The 18,268-nt window shown below is 41.8% G+C and overlaps 1 pseudogene; it reads left to right on the forward strand.

The window, feature by feature from the left end:
* Nucleotides 1–18,268, forward strand: part of LOC116358843 (zinc finger protein 721-like) — an 83,692-nt pseudogene that overhangs the window by 7,644 nt on the left and 57,780 nt on the right.

An 18,268-nucleotide genomic window follows, 5' to 3' on the forward strand; every position in this document is an offset into this window, starting at 1 on the left:
CTTGCAACCTAAATCCAATGACCGGTAACATTTTGTGTTTCACCCAACTTGCAACCTAAATCCAGTGACGTGACATTTTGTGTAGATTTCGTGTTAAATTCACTTTAGTTGACGAATCAAAGAAATGTAAATAGAAACTAGATGTTGAACTGACATCTGTGCCCAGTGGGCTGGTTTGAATAAGCAGCAGGTGTTGGATCGATATCCACCTTAGTAGCTAAGTTTCCATGTAATTTGAGACAGATTTTCATGTGAATATTCTCAAATCTGCATAAAACAATATATACATTTTCCCCCCAGAAATGTTTCTATCAAACAGATTTATTGCAGATTAAAGGCTTTGCGTGACAAATAAATAACTTTTGTTGTTGAATTCCCAATGGTTTCCATCGCATTTTCAGCTCTACTGATGGTTTAACAAAACTGTTGCATTATATATGAAAACTTCTCTTGTCCCATGCACTGTAGCCAGCAGCTCATAGATACAGTGTTAGTAGGCTACCTACATGATGAGATTATTATGGATGAGAGCGATATTTTAAATGAATAGTATGGATAGTAATACATTTTTACTGACACAAAAACACAAACAAATTGTCAAACGAAGTAACAAAATGTCGCCATGTACAAGCATATCCTGTTTCCATCAGCCGGGTCATTACTTTTGAAATGGTTGGATCAATATCCATCTTCATGATGTGGATGAAGCCTGATTTGGAATGTCTGAGTAGTTCTATATGATGTCATAATACACCCCTCTGATAGTGATACATTTGCTCCATTGTTTCCATGTCAGTTGGTTTCCCACTCTGATGATTTATATCTGACAGAGGGGCTTTAAATGAATAGTATGGTGACATCTTAGTGTGTCTTGAAGTAAATAGGATTATTAATCATAAACTCCTATAGCAACAATACACTGCAGCTTTGACATCAAGAAGAGAATGGGCTGATGGGTGGTGGTGCTACTCTATAGGTAAGGCTGTTCAATATGAATGTTCAATACACACAATAGGTTGATCAGTAGCCAGTTAGCTAGCTGTACAGTCCTATATGAATTTTCAATACACACAATACGTTGACTGGGGAGGTGATGTACCACAGTCAAAGTCCTGCAATAAGAGCTAAGAGACGAATATTTGTGTAAACTATACATTGTTGTGTTCTGTAGTTGTCACTGAGTTGGCTGATATCCCATTTTATGGGGTCACTCCACAGTTAAGGCTGTACAGTGCCTATACAAAGTCTACACTTTGCTCCTTTCATATTTCTTTTGATCCTGACAAACTCACCAGTCCCTGCCGGTGACAAGCATACCCATAACATGATGCTGCCACCACAATACTTATTGTGTGGTTAATGTGTGGTCTATCTCCAGGTCATCAGACTGTTAAATAGTCACCTCTAGCCGGCCTCCGCCCAGTACCCTGCCCTGAACTTAGTCACTGTTACTAGCCGTCTACCACCCAGTACTCCACCCTGTATTCTAGTCAAGGCTCATCCTATATAACTACTACTGTAAACACCTTTTATATTCATAGACGGTCACTAATGTCTAGACACACCGTCATATACATTGTAAACCAACTGTATATATTTTTATTCCAGACTCTGACATTCCTCGTTCTACATGTTCTATATTTCTAAATCCTTAAAAGAAATTGTAGGGAAAATCAGTAGGTCACACAAATGACTATTTCTGAACAAAGATAATAGACAAGTAGAATGGGACAGGTTTCTTATACTATCTATATATACTCAGTGAAGAGACTCCAGGGACGGTGATGAAGGCTGTAGGAATGAAGATCAGACAGTGAAGAGACTCCAGGGACGGAGATGAAGGCTGTAGGAATGAAGATCAGACAGTGAAGAGACTCCAGGGATGGTGATGAAGGCTGTAGGAATGAAGATCAGACAGTGAAGAGACTCCAGTGGTTAAGGGCGCTGTGCATCTTTTTTTTTAAACAAAACTATTTATTTTACTTAACAAGTATTTTTCTTAACTGCATTGCTGGTGAAGGGCTTGTAAGTAAGCATTTCACTAAGGTCTACACCGGTTGTATTCGGCACGTGAATAATAATATTTAATTTGATTTTCATACTTTTCTAATGAAACACTTTTCAACCCATATGATCTATTACATAATAAAAGTCTAATACAAATATCATGTCATAGTGAATTCATGACATGTGAACGAACAAGCCTTTTCATACTTTATAATATGGCTATACAGTGGGGAGAACAAGTATTTGATACACTGACGATTTTGCAGGTTTTCCTACTTACAAAGCATGTAGAGGTCTGTAATTTGTATCATAGATACACTTCAACCGTGAGAGACGGAATCTAAAACAAAAATCCAGAAAATCACATGATTTTGATGATTGATGAGTAATTAATTTGCATTTTATTGAGACCCAGAGTTACTTCTGCTGCAGAGGATAAGTTCATTAGAGTTACCAGCCTCAGAAATTGCTGCCCAAATAAATGTTTCACAGAGTTGAACAAACAGACACATCTCAATATCAACTGTTCAGAGGAGACTGTGTGAATCAGGCCTTCATGGTCGAATTGCTGCAAAGAAACCACTACTCAAGGACACCAATAAGATGAAGAGACTTGGGCCAAGAAACACGAGCAAGCCTTCACATTGACTCTGTACTGGTACCTCCTATATATAGCCTCCACATTGACTCTGTACTGGTACCTCCTATATATAGCCTCCACATTGACTCTGTACTGGTACCTCCTGTATATAGCCTCCTGTATATAGCCTCCACATTGACTCTGTACTGGTACCTCCTGTACATAGCCTCCACATTGACTCTGTACTGGCACCTCCTGTATATAGCCTCCACATTGACTCTGTACTGGTACCCCCTGTATACAGCCTCCACATTGACTCTGTACTGGTACCCCCTGTATACAGCCTCCACATTGACTCTGTACTGGTACCCCCTATATATAGCCTCCACATTGACTCTGTACAGGTACCTCCTGTATACAGCCTCCACATTGACTCTGTACTGGTACCCCCTGTATATAGCCTCCACATTGACTCTGTACTGGTACCCCCTTTATATAGCCTCCACATTGACTCTGTACAGGTACCCCCCTGTATTTAGCCTCCACATTGACTCTGTACTGGTACCTCCTGTATATAACCTCCACATTGACTCTGTACCGGTACCCCCTGTATATAACCTCCACATTGACTCTGTACTGGTACCTCCTGTATATAACCTCCACATTGACTCTGTACCGGTACCCCCTGTATATAGCCTCCACATTGACTCTGTACTGGTACCTCCTGTATATAACCTCCACATTGACTCTGTACCGGTACCCCCTGTATATAACCTCCACATTGACTCTGTACCGGTACCCCCTGTATATAACCTTCACATTGACTCTGTACTGGTACCTCCTGTATATAACCTCCACATTGACTCTGTACCGGTACCCCCTGTATATAACCTCCACATTGTCTCTGTACCGGTACCCCCTGTATACAGCCTCCACATTGACTCTGTACTGGTACCTCCTGTATATAGCCTCCACATTGACACTGTACTGGTACCCCCTGTATACAGCCTCCACATTGACTCTGTACTGGTACCCCCTATATATAGCCCTCACATTGACTCTCTACGGGTACCTCCTGTATACAGCCTCCACATTGACTCTGTACTGGTACCCCCTGTATATAGCCTCCACATTGACTCTGTACTGGTACCCCCTTTATATAGCCTCCACATTGACTCTGTACAGGTACCCCCCTGTATTTAGCCTCCACATTGACTCTGTACTGGTACCTCCTGTATATAACCTCCACATTGACTCTGTACCGGTACCCCCTGTATATAACCTCCACATTGACTCTGTACTGGTACCTCCTGTATATAACCTCCACATTGACTCTGTACCGGTACCCCCTGTATATAGCCTCCACATTGACTCTGTACTGGTACCTCCTGTATATAACCTCCACATTGACTCTGTACCGGTACCCCCTGTATATAACCTCCACATTGACTCTGTACCGGTACCCCCTGTATATAACCTTCACATTGAATCTGTACTGGTACCTCCTGTATATAACCTCCACATTGACTCTGTACCGGTACCCCCTGTATATAACCTCCACATTGTCTCTGTACCGGTACCCCCTGTATACAGCCTCCACATTGACTCTGTACTGGTACCTCCTGTATATAGCCTCCACATTGACACTGTACTGGTACCCCCTGTATACAGCCTCCACATTGACTCTGTACCGGTACCCCCTGTATATAACCTCCACATTGACTCTGTACTGGTACCCCCTGTATATAGCCTCCACATTGACTCTGTACTGGTACCCCCTGTATATAACCTCCACATTGACTCTGTACTGGTACCCCCTGTATATAACCTCCACATTGACTCTGTACTGGTACCCCCTGTATATAACCTCCACATTGACTCTGTACTGGTACCTCCTGTATACAGCCTCCACATTGACTCTGTACTGGTACCCCCTGTATATAGCCTCCACATTGACTCTGTACTGGTACCCCCTTTATATAGCCTCCACATTGACTCTGTACAGGTACCCCCCTGTATTTAGCCTCCACATTGACTCTGTACTGGTACCTCCTGTATATAACCTCCACATTGACTCTGTACCGGTACCCCCTGTATATAACCTCCACATTGACTCTGTACTGGTACCTCCTGTATATAACCTCCACATTGACTCTGTACCGGTACCCCCTGTATATAGCCTCCACATTGACTCTGTACCGGTACCTCCTGTATATAACCTCCACATTGACTCTGTACCGGTAACCCCTGTATATAACCTCCACATTGACTCTGTACCGGTACCCCCTGTATATAACCTTCACATTGACTCTGTACTGGTACCTCCTGTATATAACCTCCACATTGACTCTGTACCGGTACCCCCTGTATATAACCTCCACATTGTCTCTGTACCGGTACCCCCTGTATACAGCCTCCACATTGACTCTGTACTGGTACCTCCTGTATATAGCCTCCACATTGACACTGTACTGGTACCCCCTGTATACAGCCTCCACATTTACTCTGTACCGGTACCCCCTGTATATAACCTCCACATTGACTCTGTACTGGTACCCCCTGTATATAGCCTCCACATTGACTCTGTACTGGTACCCCCTGTATATAGCCTCCACATTGACTCTGTACTGGTACCCCCTGTATATAACCTCCACATTGACTCTGTACTGGTACCCCCTGTATATAACCTCCACATTGACTCTGTACTGGTACCCCCTGTATATAACCTCCACATTGACTCTGTACTGGTACCCCCTGTATATAACCTCCACATTGACTCTGTACTGGTACCCCCTGTATATAACCTCCACATTGACTCTGTACTGGTACCCCCTGTATATAACCTCCACATTGACTCTGTACTGGTACCCCCTGTATATAACCTCCACATTGACTCTGTACTGGTACCCCCTGTATATAACCTCCACATTGACTCTGTACTGGTACCCCCTGTATATAACCTCCACATTGACTCTGTACTGGTACCCCCTGTATATAGCCTCCACATTGACTCTGTACCGGTACCCCCTGTATATAACCTCCACATTGACTCTGTACTTATACCTCCTGAATATAACCTCCACATTGACTCTGTACTGGTACCCCCTGTATATAACCTCCACATTGACTCTGTACTGGTACCCCCTGTATATAACCTCCACATTGACTCTGTACTGGTACCCCCTGTATACAGCCTCCACATTGACTCTGTACTGGTACCCCCTGTATACAACCTCCACATTGACTCTGTACTGGTACCCCCTGTATATAACCTCCACATTGACTCTGTACCGGTACCCCCTGTATATAACCTCCACATTGACTCTGTACTGGTACCCCCTGTATATAACCTCCACATTGACTCTGTACTGGTACCCCCTGTATACAGCCTCCACATTGACTCTGTACTGGTACCACTCTATATAGCCTCCACATTGACTCTGTACTGGTACCCCCTGTATACAGCCTCCACATTAACTCTGTAAACACGGTATAGTTTTTTTATTGTGTAACTTTTTTTTCTTACATCTTATTTTTCTTAACTGCATTGTTGGTTAAGGGCTTGTCAGTAAGAATTTCACGGTAATGTCTACACCTGTTGTAGCTTTGTAGCGTAGCTTTAAGGGAATAGTATGGTCACATCTAGATAAAAAATGAATATTGTAAATGTGTATAAACACACTTCCTATTCATGGAAGTATTTATTCATCATCTACACATTCATATTACGCTTCTACGTCTGTGTACGGGAATGTATTAGTTGTAAGACGTAAGAGAAAATATATCAGCTTATTGTTAAATAATTATGACGTTCTTTCCAATACAAAAAGTGTTGTAACTATTGTTTCCACACTGCGTTACCCACTCCAGTCAGCAGATGGCGACGAACGTCTTTCAGGTGATGCTTCTAGCGTGACGTATAATGGACTGGACGGACGCTTCTTCAGGAACAACAACACGGATACTATTTCAACCATCTCGGTAGCTTGGTAGACAAGGTAAAACTGAAAGATTGACGTTTTAGGCCATGTTAATGTACATTAGCTAATCGCAGTGTTTAAAACACATTTCAGTTGACGTTAACTTGAACCTGATTTGCCTGTTCAAGTTGCAAATTTGTTAAAGATTGATACTGAGCCTAGCACTAGGCTATTCGCTAATGCTAGCTAGCTAGCTAACAGCTCATTAATAGCACTAGGCTATTCGCTAATGCTAGCTAGCTAGCTAGCTAACAGCTCATTAATAGCACTAGGCTATTCGCTAATGCTAGCTAGCTAGCTAACATCCCTGATCATGAGCTCATTAAACTACTCATCCCCTGCTGAAGAAGAGGATGTCTGCTGTCCGGAGAAAGAAGCTCTGGCGCTGAACGTTGTCGTGAAAGACGAAGAGGAGGATATTACAGTGAAAGGAGAGAAAGAAGCTCTGGCGCTGAACATTGTCGTTAAAGACGAAGAGGAGGATATTACAGTGAAAGGAGAGAAACAACCTTTCAGAATGGAAGAGGAGGCTGTTATAGGGAAAGAAGAGAAAGCATCCTCTTCCTCTCTAAAAGGTTCTATTTCAGTAAAGGTGAAGGAGGAAGACGTTTTGGGAGTGAAAGAGGAGGAGACAGAATATCAGATTAACACCAGTGAGTGCTGTCTTCAACAGGGACACAAACTATGCAGTTGTTGAATTAATGTGTGGTTTTTAAGGGGCATTCTACTGAAGTTCTTCACTTCAATGTGATGTTCGATACTATATAAATTGTTAAAGGGTCAATCTGCCATTGATACATATATTTTTGGGACTTTTAAATTAGATTTAATTATATATAACAGGCTTTCAAAATGTAATAATGGAGCATAATTTATACTTAAAATATCAAAGGGACACAAAAGGCACCCAATTAATTTAGAGATATTAATGCCTCTGATAAGACCCTATGACTGTAATAGACAGTAATAATTGATGATGGTAATAAGTTCACCATCTGTTTGATGTTCTCGTTAACACAGGAGAGAGACATGACTATGGTGGATCCTCTGGGGAGCCTCAACAACATCCTGATGCTGACGAGACAGAGAAGAGTCTCTCCATTTCAGAACACCAGATGGTACAGCTTGGTCTGGTCTAGCATACAGCTTGCTCTATCTGGGTCTGGGTTTCTGTAAGGCACTTTATGACAACAGTGACATCAGCATCCATAATGATATGTGTCTGTGTCCCCTCTTTATGGTTACCAGGACAACGCTAGCCCTTCCTCCCTCCCGGAGTCCCTGTATCGTGCCTCTCCTGGTAGCACGTTACTCCTGGGTATGAAGAGGTTGTCTGTGCTGCTGGTGGACTGCAGGAAAACAACAGGGCTGAGTGGAACTGTGAGAGGAGGAGAAGAGAAGAAAGGATCAGATTTGACACGTCAAAGTAAGTGCTGTAGTTTGAACAAATAAAATAGATCTGCCCATTGGTATCTGTTCCCAATAGGGCTGTCCCCGACTAAAACAAAAACAACTTTGCACACTCTTGGTATTCTCTCAACCAGCTTAACCTGGAATGCTTTTCCAACAGTCTTGAAGGAGTTCCCACATGCTGGGCACATGTTGGCTACTTTTCCGTCACTCTGCGGTCCAACTCATCTCAATTCATCTCAATTTGGGTTGAGGTTGGGTGATTGTGAAGGCCAGGTCATCTGATGTAGCACTCCATCACTCTCCTTCTTGGTCAAATAGCACTTACACAGCCTGGTTCTGGTTGGGTCACTGTCCTGTTGAAAAACAAATGATAGTCCCACTAAGCACAAACCAGATGGGATGGTGTATCGCTGCAGAATGCTGTGGTAGCGATGCTGGTTAAGTGTGACTTGAATTCTAAATAAATCACAAACAGTGTCACCAGCAAATCACCATCACTCATGAATCCTCATCAATGCTTCCCGGTGGGAAACACACATGTGGAGATCATCCGTTCACCTACTCTGCGTCTCACAGACATGTCGGTTGGAACCGGAAATCTCAAATTTGGACTCATCAGACCAAAGGACAGATTTCCACCGGTCCATTGCTCATGCTTCTTGATTCACACAGTCTCCTCTGAACAGTTAATGTTGAGATGTGTCTCTTAATTGAACTCTGTAAATCATTTATTTGGGCTGCATTTTCTGAGGGTCTTCCTTTCCTGTGGAGGTCCTCATGAGAGCCAGTTTCATCGTAGCTTTTGATGTTTTTTGCGACTGTACTTAAAGAAAGTTTCAATGTTCTTGAAATATTCAGTATTGACTGACCATGTCTTCAAGTAATGATGGACTGTTGTTTCTCTTTGCTTATTTGAGCCATTTGGACTTGGTCTTTTACCAAATAGGGCTGTCTTCTGTATACCCCTTTAACTTGTCACAAGACAACTGATTGGCTCAAACGCACTAAGAAGGAAAAACTCAAATTAATATTTAAACAAGGCACACCTGTTAATTGAAATGCTTTCCAGATGACTACCTCATGAAGCTGGTTGAGAGAATGCCAAGAGTGTGCAAAGCTGTCATCAAGACAAAGGGTGGCTACTTTGAAGAATCTCAAATATAAAATATATTTTGATTTGTTTAACACTTTTTTTTGTTTACTATGTGATTCCATTTGTGTTATTTCATAGTTTTGATGTCTTCACTATTATTCTACAATGTAGAAAATAGTTTTGAAAAATAAAGAAAAACCCTTGAATGAGTAGGTGTGTCCACCTTTGACTGGTTCTCTATACACAGTGGGGAGAACAAGTATTTAACACACTGCCGATTTTGCAGGTTTTCCTACTTACAAAGCATTTAGAGATCTGTAATTTTTATCATAGGTACACTTCAACTGTGAGAGACGGGATCTAAATCAAAAATCCAGAAAATCGCGTTGTATGATTTTTAAGTAATTCATTTGCATTTTATTGCATGACACAAGTATTTGATACATCAGAAAAGCATAACTTAATGTTTGGTACAGAAACCTTTGTTTGCAATTACAGAGATCATATGTTTCCTGTAGTTCTTGACCAGGTTTGCACACACTGCATCAGGGATTTTGGCCCACTCCTCCATACAGACCTTCTCCAGATCCTTCAAGTTTCAGGGCTGTCGCTGGGCAATACGGACTTTCAGCTCGCTCCAACGATTTTCTATTGGGTTCAGGTCTGGAGACTGGCTAGGCCACTCCAGGACCTTGAGTTGCTTCTTACGGAGCCACTCCTTAGTTGCCCTGGCTGTGTGTTTCGGGTCATTGTCATGCTGGAAGACCCAGCCACGACCCATCTTCAATACTCTTACTGAGGGAAGGAGGTTGTTGGCCAAGATCTCGTGATACATGGCCCCATCCATCCTCCCCTCAATACAGTGCAGTCGTCCTGTCCCCTTTGCAGAAAAGCATCCCCAAAGAATGATGTTTCCACCTCCATGCTTCACGGTTGGGATGGTGTTCTTGGGGTTGTACTCATCCTTCTTCTTCCTCCAAACACGGCGAGTGGAGTTTAGACCCAAAAGCTCTATTTTTGTCTCATCATACCACATGACCTTCTCCCATTCCTCCTCTGGATCATCCAGATGGTCATTGTCAAACTTCCGACGGGCCTGGACATGCGCTGGCTTGAGCAGGGGGACCTTGCGTGCGCTGCAGGATTTTAATCCATGACGGCATAGTGTGTTACTAATGGTTCTTTTTGAGACTGTGGTCCAAGCTCTCTTCAGGTCATTGACCAGGTCCTGCCGTGTATTTCTGGGGTGATCCCTCACCTTCCTCATGATCATTGATTCCCCACAAGGTGAGATCTTTCATGGAGCCCCAGACCGAGGGTGATTGACCGTCATCTTGAACTTCTTCCATTTTCTAACAATTGCGCCATCAGTTGTTGCCTTCTCACCAAGCTGCTTGCCTATTGTCCTGTAGCCCATCCCAGCCCTGTGCAGGTCTACAATTTTATCCCTGATGTCCTTACACCCTCTCTGGTCTTGGCCATTGTGGAGAGGTTGGAGTCTGTTTGATTGACTGTGTGGACAGGTGTCTTTTATACAGGTAACGAGTTCAAACAGGTGCAGTTAATACAGGTAATGAGTGGAGACCAGGAGGGATTCTTAAAGAAAAACTAACAGGTCTGTGAGAGCCAGAATTGTTACTGGTTGGTAGGTGATCAAATACTTATGTCCTGCAATAAAATGCAAATTAAATACTTAAAAATCATACAAAGTGATTTTCTGGATTTTAGTTTTAGATTCCGTCTCTCACAGTTGAAGTGTACCTATGATTAAAAAAATGACAGACCTCTACGTGCTTTGTAAGTAGGAAAACCTGCAAAACCTGGTGGGTCTGTTGGGGCGTAAGCCCACCCACTTGGGAGCCAGGCCCATCGAATCAGAATTAGTTTTCCCCACAAAAGGGCTTTGTTAAATAGTCCTCAAGGATAAATACTCCTCAGTTTCATCAGATGTCCGGGTGGCTGATCTCAGACGATGTGGAGGTCCTTGATCTGCGGTTGTGAGGCCTGTTGGACGGACTTCCAAATTCTATAAAAAGACATTGGAGGCGGCTGATGGTAGAGAATGCAACATTCAATTCTCTGGTAGCAGCTCCAGTGGATATTCCTGCAGTCCCCAATCCATTTGCACACTCCCTCAAAACTTGAGACATCTGTGGCATTGTGTTGTGTGACAACTGTACATTTTAGAGTTGCTTTTTAGTGTCCCCAGCACAAGGTACACCTGTGTAATGCTGTTTAATCAGCTTTTTGATATGCTACACCTGTCACGTGGATGGATTATCTTGGCAAAGCAATGTAAACAAATTTACACAAAATTGGAGAGTGGAGGTTTCATTCTGGTCTCTTTTTATATAAACACTGTCTTTGGCAGGAGGAAAACCAAACTTGGAGGAACCAAAGACCTCCACAACATCAAGACGACACCTCTGCTCCCAGATCAAGTTAGGAAGCCTGAAAAGACCTGAGAGGACACACACAGGAGAGAAGCCGTACCATTGCACCCAGTGTGGAAATAGTTTTAGCCGGTTAGGAAGCCTCAAAGCTCATGAGCGAATACACACGGGAGAGAAGCCATACCATTGCGGCCAGTGTGGAAAGAGTTTTAGCCTGTTAGGAAGCCTGAAAGCTCATGAGCGAATACACTCAGGAGAGAAGCCATACCATTGCGGCCAGTGTGGAAATAGTTTTAACCAGTTAGGAAACATGAAAAGACATGGGAGAATACACACAGGGGAGAAGCCATACCACTGCTCCCAGTGTGGAAAGAGTTTTACGGCGTTAGTTAAGCTGGAAGCTCATGAGCGAATTCACACAGGGGAGAAGCCTTACTACTGTTCCCATTGTGGAAAGAGTTTTAACCATTTAGTTAACATGAAAAGACATGAGAGGATACACACAGGAGCGAAGCCTCACCATTGCTCCCAGTGTGGAAAGAGTTTTAAGCGGTTAGACACCCTCAAAGATCATTTGCGAATACACACAGGGGAGAAGCCTTTCCGTTGCGCCCAGTGTGGAAAGAGTTTTAGCCGGTCAGGAAGCCTGAAAGAGCACGAGCGAATTCACACAGGGGAGAAATCTTACCACTGATCCCAGCGTGCAATGCGTTTTTACCCCATTAGGACACCTGAAAGAAGACATGAGACCGCACACGGGGGAGAAGCCTTACAAATGTTCAGACTGGGGGGAAGGCATTCTACTCATCAGTAGTGTAAAAAACATGTGCGAATCCACACAGGAGAGAATAATGACTTCTCCTTGTGTGTAAATGTATATTTCACATCACAATGACTTAAAATTCATCAGAGAACATACACAGTGCTCCCAATTGTCTTATATTGTTGACTGAGAATGTGTTTACTTGTTTATACCACATGAAATTGAATGGTACAAAGTATACTCAAAAATACATTTGTGTGTTTTTATTAGAAAATATGAATTGAATATTGTCGTGTCTTTGCCATCATTAAAAGTGAAGACTTATTTTATTAAGTCAATTCTCTGTAATTATTATTACGTGATTAAACCAATCATGTACATTTAATTAACTAGGAAGTCGGGGCACCACGGAAAGACTTCAGATTACAAAGTTATACTTTTCCCAATGTAACTCTTCTGATATTTTATTATCTTTTCAATTCATTTTATATTAATGAATTATTCTTTAACTCACATCAGTCTCATTCCAAACGTCGTAAATTGTTGGTTATCTGCACGAACCCAGCCTTTTTTTAAATAAATCATCCATACACCAATTGGCTTAATCATTTATTAACTAACTAAATAATCACAGAAATGCGCAAACAAACAGTAGATACTGGTTACTAACGAATGATAGGGAAGATTCCCTACTGGGCTTGGTGGACAAAGGGAAGTGGGTGTGGACTGAGAAACAAACAGTAGATACTGGTTACTAACGAATGATAGGGCAGATTCCCTACTGGGCTAAGGCGATATGACGGCTTGGTGGACAAAGGGAAGTGGGTGTGGACTGAGAAACAAACAGTAGATACTGGTTACTAACGAATGATAGGGAACATTCCCTACTGGGCTAAGGCGATATGATGGCTTGGTGGACAAAGGGAAGTGGGACTGAGAAAGAAGCGGGGTAGACAAAAGGGTTCATTACACACAGTTGATAAGTACAGTTGAAGTCGGAAATGTACATACAGTGGGGCAAAAAAGTATTTAGTCAGCCACCAATTGTGCAAGTTCTCCCACTTAAAAATATGAGAGAGGCCTGTAATTTTCATCATAGGTACACTTCAACTATGACAGACAAAATGAGAAGAAAAAAATCCAGAAAATCACATTGTAGGATTTTTTATGAATTTATTTGCAAATTATTGTGGAAAATAAGTATTCAGCTTACACCGAAGTATGCGTTTTCTAAACTATTCGCAATCACAGCGCTCAGTCTGAAGAGGATTTTTTTTTAGGAGGGACTTTTATTCGTAACAATAGGATAGGCGGTTCCATGACACCAGATCATGTCTGTGCCCTCGAGAATACAATTCTCTCACATTAAAGGTTTAACATCACATTACATCATTTCATAAATAGTTGCATCTTTACTCATTCATTTTATACAAGAATTAGATGCAAACCCGATAATTGAGAATTGTACACATTGAGACATAGTTATGTGTGTTTCCTGTCCTCTCTGAGGTCACCAAATGAAACACACTCAACATAACTGTCCCTTAAGTGTCCACAGACCCTTCCCACACTCTCAAAGGTGGACAAATAGTTTAATTTTGCCATTTTGGGGATTTAGGAGTTCGGCCACGTGAATTCCTTTGTTCACTCTGTGGTCTCTCTCTGTATGAAAAGGGGGAGAGAGTCTCCGCCAGGTATTTACGACCCGAGATAACAGAACCTGGATGTAGGAGAGGGGGAAGCCACAATCTATACCCAGAAAAGGCCACATCATGACAATATGGAGTATTTCAGTTTGAATATAATGTACATCAGTTTCCTTGTGTTCAAATGTAGGATAGATCAGATTCCATGAGTTTTAAATGGTCCTTTTTTTAAACTCTTTGTGTGTGTTTATCTGGGTGTGTCATTCCTCCAGCACTACAGATAATCAAGTGATATTTGGATGTGATGCATTAGTTCCATTGTTGACATTTGCATTGTTGGCCCACTGATGATTTAATGAAATGAAAATGTTCAGACTCTGTAATGGAAAATGTTAATTGTTTGTGTGTCCACATAACTGAGTATGTGACTAACCTTGTGAAACTGTCCTATTATAAGCTCCTGTTCTTGGGAGTATCATCCTGTGTTGCAAACCAATTTGCACCTGTGTCCTTGTATGAATAAAGTCCCGCCCAGGAACAGGAAACTATAAAGGTATGTGCTCATCACCCAATGCTTCAGGAATTCAGACTGTCTACACTGCGCTGTGTAACTCTGTTATTCTCTCTGAGCTCAGAAATAAAGAATCTTGGTTTGACTTGGACTCCAGCAGATCCTTATTTTATAATATCCACCACAACTCTCCCAAGGATTGCTGTTTATCATTGTCTCAAAGAAGAGTTCCTCGTTCCACTTTCCTGAATTTACAGGCCTCCCACTGATTGAATAAACATTGTTTCCACAGGTAACATTTTGTGTTTCACCCAACCAGCAACCGAAATCCAATGACTGGTAACATTTTGTGTTTCACCCAACTTGCAACCTAAATCCAATGACTGGTGACATTTTGTGTTGATTTCATGTTAAATTAACTTTAGTTGACAAATCAAAGAAATGTAAATAGAAACTAGATTGCTACCTCATGATGGGTATAGGGACAATTAGAGTATCATGTAGTAGCCTAAACCTATTGCTGTTACATTGAACAGGGTGAGTGAAATATGAATGACAGTCGTCCAATATGCTGTAATAGAATTAAGGCCATGCTCATGAAAAAACAAATCATCCTGCCTCATCTTAAACGGCACTAACCACCACTGTTTGGGTGGTGGACCACTCTTGGTACACATGGGAAACTGTTGAGCTGAAAAACCCAGCAGCGTTGCAGTTCTTGACACAAACCGGTGCGCCTGGCACCTACTACCATACCCCGTGCAAAGTAACTTAAATATTTTGTCTTCCCCATTAACTCTCTAAATGGCACACATGCACAATCCATGTCTCATGTCTCAAGGTTTAAAAATCCTTATTTAACCTGTTTCCCCCCTTCATCTACACAGATTGAAGTGGCTTTAACTAGTGACATCAGTAAGGGATCATAGCTTTAGCCTGGATTCACCTAGTCTTTCTATGTCATGGAAGGAGCAGCTGTTCTTAATGTTTTGTCTACCCAGTGTATAGCACTACAGATAACCAAGTGCTATTTGCATGTGATGCATTTGTTCTGTTGTTTACAGGATGATGTGTATCTTATAGAGCGTGGCTATAAGGTAATAGTATGGTCACATGTAGATAAAAACGAATGTGAAAAATTAACAGAGAAAATGTATATCAACACACTACCTATTCATATAAGTATTTATTAATCATCTACATATTCATATTGAGCTTCTACGTCTGTGTACAGGAACGTATTATTTGGAAGAGAAAATGTATCAGCTTATTGTTAAACAATTATGACGTTCTTTCCAATACAAAAGGTGTTGTAACTATTGTTTCCAAACTGCGTTACCCACTCCAGTCAGCAGATGGCGACGAGCGTCTTTCAGTTGACTCTTCTTGTGTGACGTATAATGGACTGGACGGACGCTTCTTCAGGAACAACAAGGCGCCAACTCTTTCAACCACATCGGTAGCTTGCTAGCCAACATACAACTGAAAGATTTACGTTTTAGACCGTGTTAATGTACATTATCTAATCTCAGGGTTTTAAACAAGTTTCGGTTGACGTATCAACTGGTTCAATTTGCAAACGTGTTAAAGATTGATACTGAGCCTAGCACTAGGCTAGACGCTAATGCTAGCTAGCTAGCTAACATCCCTGACCATGAGCTCACTAAACTACTCCTCCCTTGCTAATGAAGAGTGGGTCTGCTGTTTGGAGAAAGAATCATTCAGAATGAAAAAGGAGGAAGAGGAGGCTGTTATAGTGAAAGAAGAGAAAGAACCGTTTAGTGAGGAAGAGGATGCTATCTCAATAAAGGTGAAGGAGGAAGACGTTTTGGGAGTGAAAGAGGAAGAGACAGAAAATCAGATTACCACCAGTGAGTACTGTCTTAAACAGGGGCACAAACTATGCCGTTGTTGAACTAATGTGTGGTTTTTAAGGGGCATTCTACTGAAGTTCTACACTTGAATATGTTGTTCAGTACTGTATAAATTGTTAAAGGGTCAATCTGCCATTGGTTCATATATTTTAGGGACTTTTCAATTCGATGTATTGAATTCTCCACGCCATGGCCTATATTAAAGTTCCCCTCATCTAATATAACAGGCTTTTAAAATTGGTGCATATATTGGTGCATATTTTCTACTTAAAATAACAAAGGCCACCCATTTTGTGGAACGACCCTTTTACATTTGCATCACAAACAATATTTTAGGAAATCATGATGAAAGTGGCCATTTTAGACATATGCATGCCTCTTGTAAGACTCTATGATTGCAATAGATGGTCATAAGTTTACCATCTGTTTGATGTTCTCATTCACACAGGAGAGACACATGACTATCGTGGATCCTCTGGGGAGCCTCAACAACATCCTGATGCTGACGAGGAAGAGAAGAGTCTCTCCAGATCAGAACACCAGATGGTACAGCTTGGTCTGGTCTAGCATACAGCTTGGTCTGGTCTAGCAGACAGCTTGGTCTGGTCTAACATACAGCTTGGTCTGGTCTAGCATACAGCTTTCTCTATTGGGGTCTGGGATGGGTTTCTGTAGAGCACTTCATGACAACAGTGACATCAGCATCCATAATGATGTGCGTCTGTGTCCCCTCTTTGTGGTTACCAGGACAACGCTAGCACTTCCTCCCTCCCGGAGTCCCCGTGTCATGCCTCTCCTGTTAGCACCTTACTGCTGGGTATGAAGAGGTTGTCTGTGCTGCTGGTGGACTGCAGGAAAACAATGGGGCTGAGTGGAACTGTGGGAGGAGGAGAAGAGCGGAAAGGATCAGATTTGACTCAAAGTAAGTGCTGTAGTTCAGTTTGAACAAATAAATAGATATATTCATTGGTATCTGTTACCAGGACAACCAGCACTGTTCTGTTCATTGTCAGGAAGATAGACTGGTGGATATGGATGTTATGAATATCATAACACTGAAAAAGGATTCTGCCAATGAAAAGAGATAAAGCAGTAGACCATATAAAACCTTGATGAAAGTCAGCTTTGGAGAGAAAGTTTCAAGATGATCCAATGTAAGGTGCTTGTTTTACAAAAACTTTTTCTCAAAACATTCTGGATGTTACATTGCCTGTCCCAGTCAACCCCCCTCTCTTTACAAGACTGTTGAACAGGCAAACTAAACTCTAGACACTGTTAATTAATTAACTAATACTGGAGGAAAGCTGTGATCAGGCTGCCTACTCAAGAGAAAGCTTCAAACTGTAACCAGTGCTGGCAACCTGGTTCAGGTTATCAATCAACCTACCAGGGTAATTACAAAGAGTAGAGGAATTGAATCAACATATTTTGATCATATCTTTACTATTGCTGCAGAAATTTGTTTGAAAGCAGTCTTCAGATACATCGGATGTTGTGATCACAATATAGTAGTCATATCTAGGAAAACCAAAGTTCCAAAAGGCCGGGCCTAATGTTCTATACAAGAGATCATACAATTGTTTGTGGTGATTCCTATGTTGTTGATGTTATTAGGTTCTTTTTTTTCACAGTAAATAACTCAAGAACACTAGATAAGCTTTAACCAAGTTGAATTACTCCCAAATGTTCTGTACATCTGTAATTCAGACAACCCAACATTTGTTCCATCCAGACATATATCCCACTTAAGACACTCCTCCTTCTCTCCAATCCTTACATCTTATGGTTCCACAGGAAGAGAGTAAAGAGAGTAACAGGATACCAGACCTTTATCTCCCTGATGAGAATCTGTCCTGACCTCAACCTCTCCTTCATCTAATCCACAGATATTCATCTGTCTCCCCTGTTTAACACTTTGCTCTCCTCTCGTCCACCCAACACATTCCAAAGCCACCTGTCTTTCTTCAGAGAACCATTAACTTCTGACATAACACCCAGTCTCTTTCAC

The sequence above is a fragment of the Oncorhynchus kisutch genome, unplaced genomic scaffold (assembly GCF_002021735.2).
Source record: "Oncorhynchus kisutch isolate 150728-3 unplaced genomic scaffold, Okis_V2 Okis01b-Okis20b_hom, whole genome shotgun sequence".
Lineage (NCBI taxonomy): Eukaryota > Metazoa > Chordata > Actinopteri > Salmoniformes > Salmonidae > Oncorhynchus > Oncorhynchus kisutch.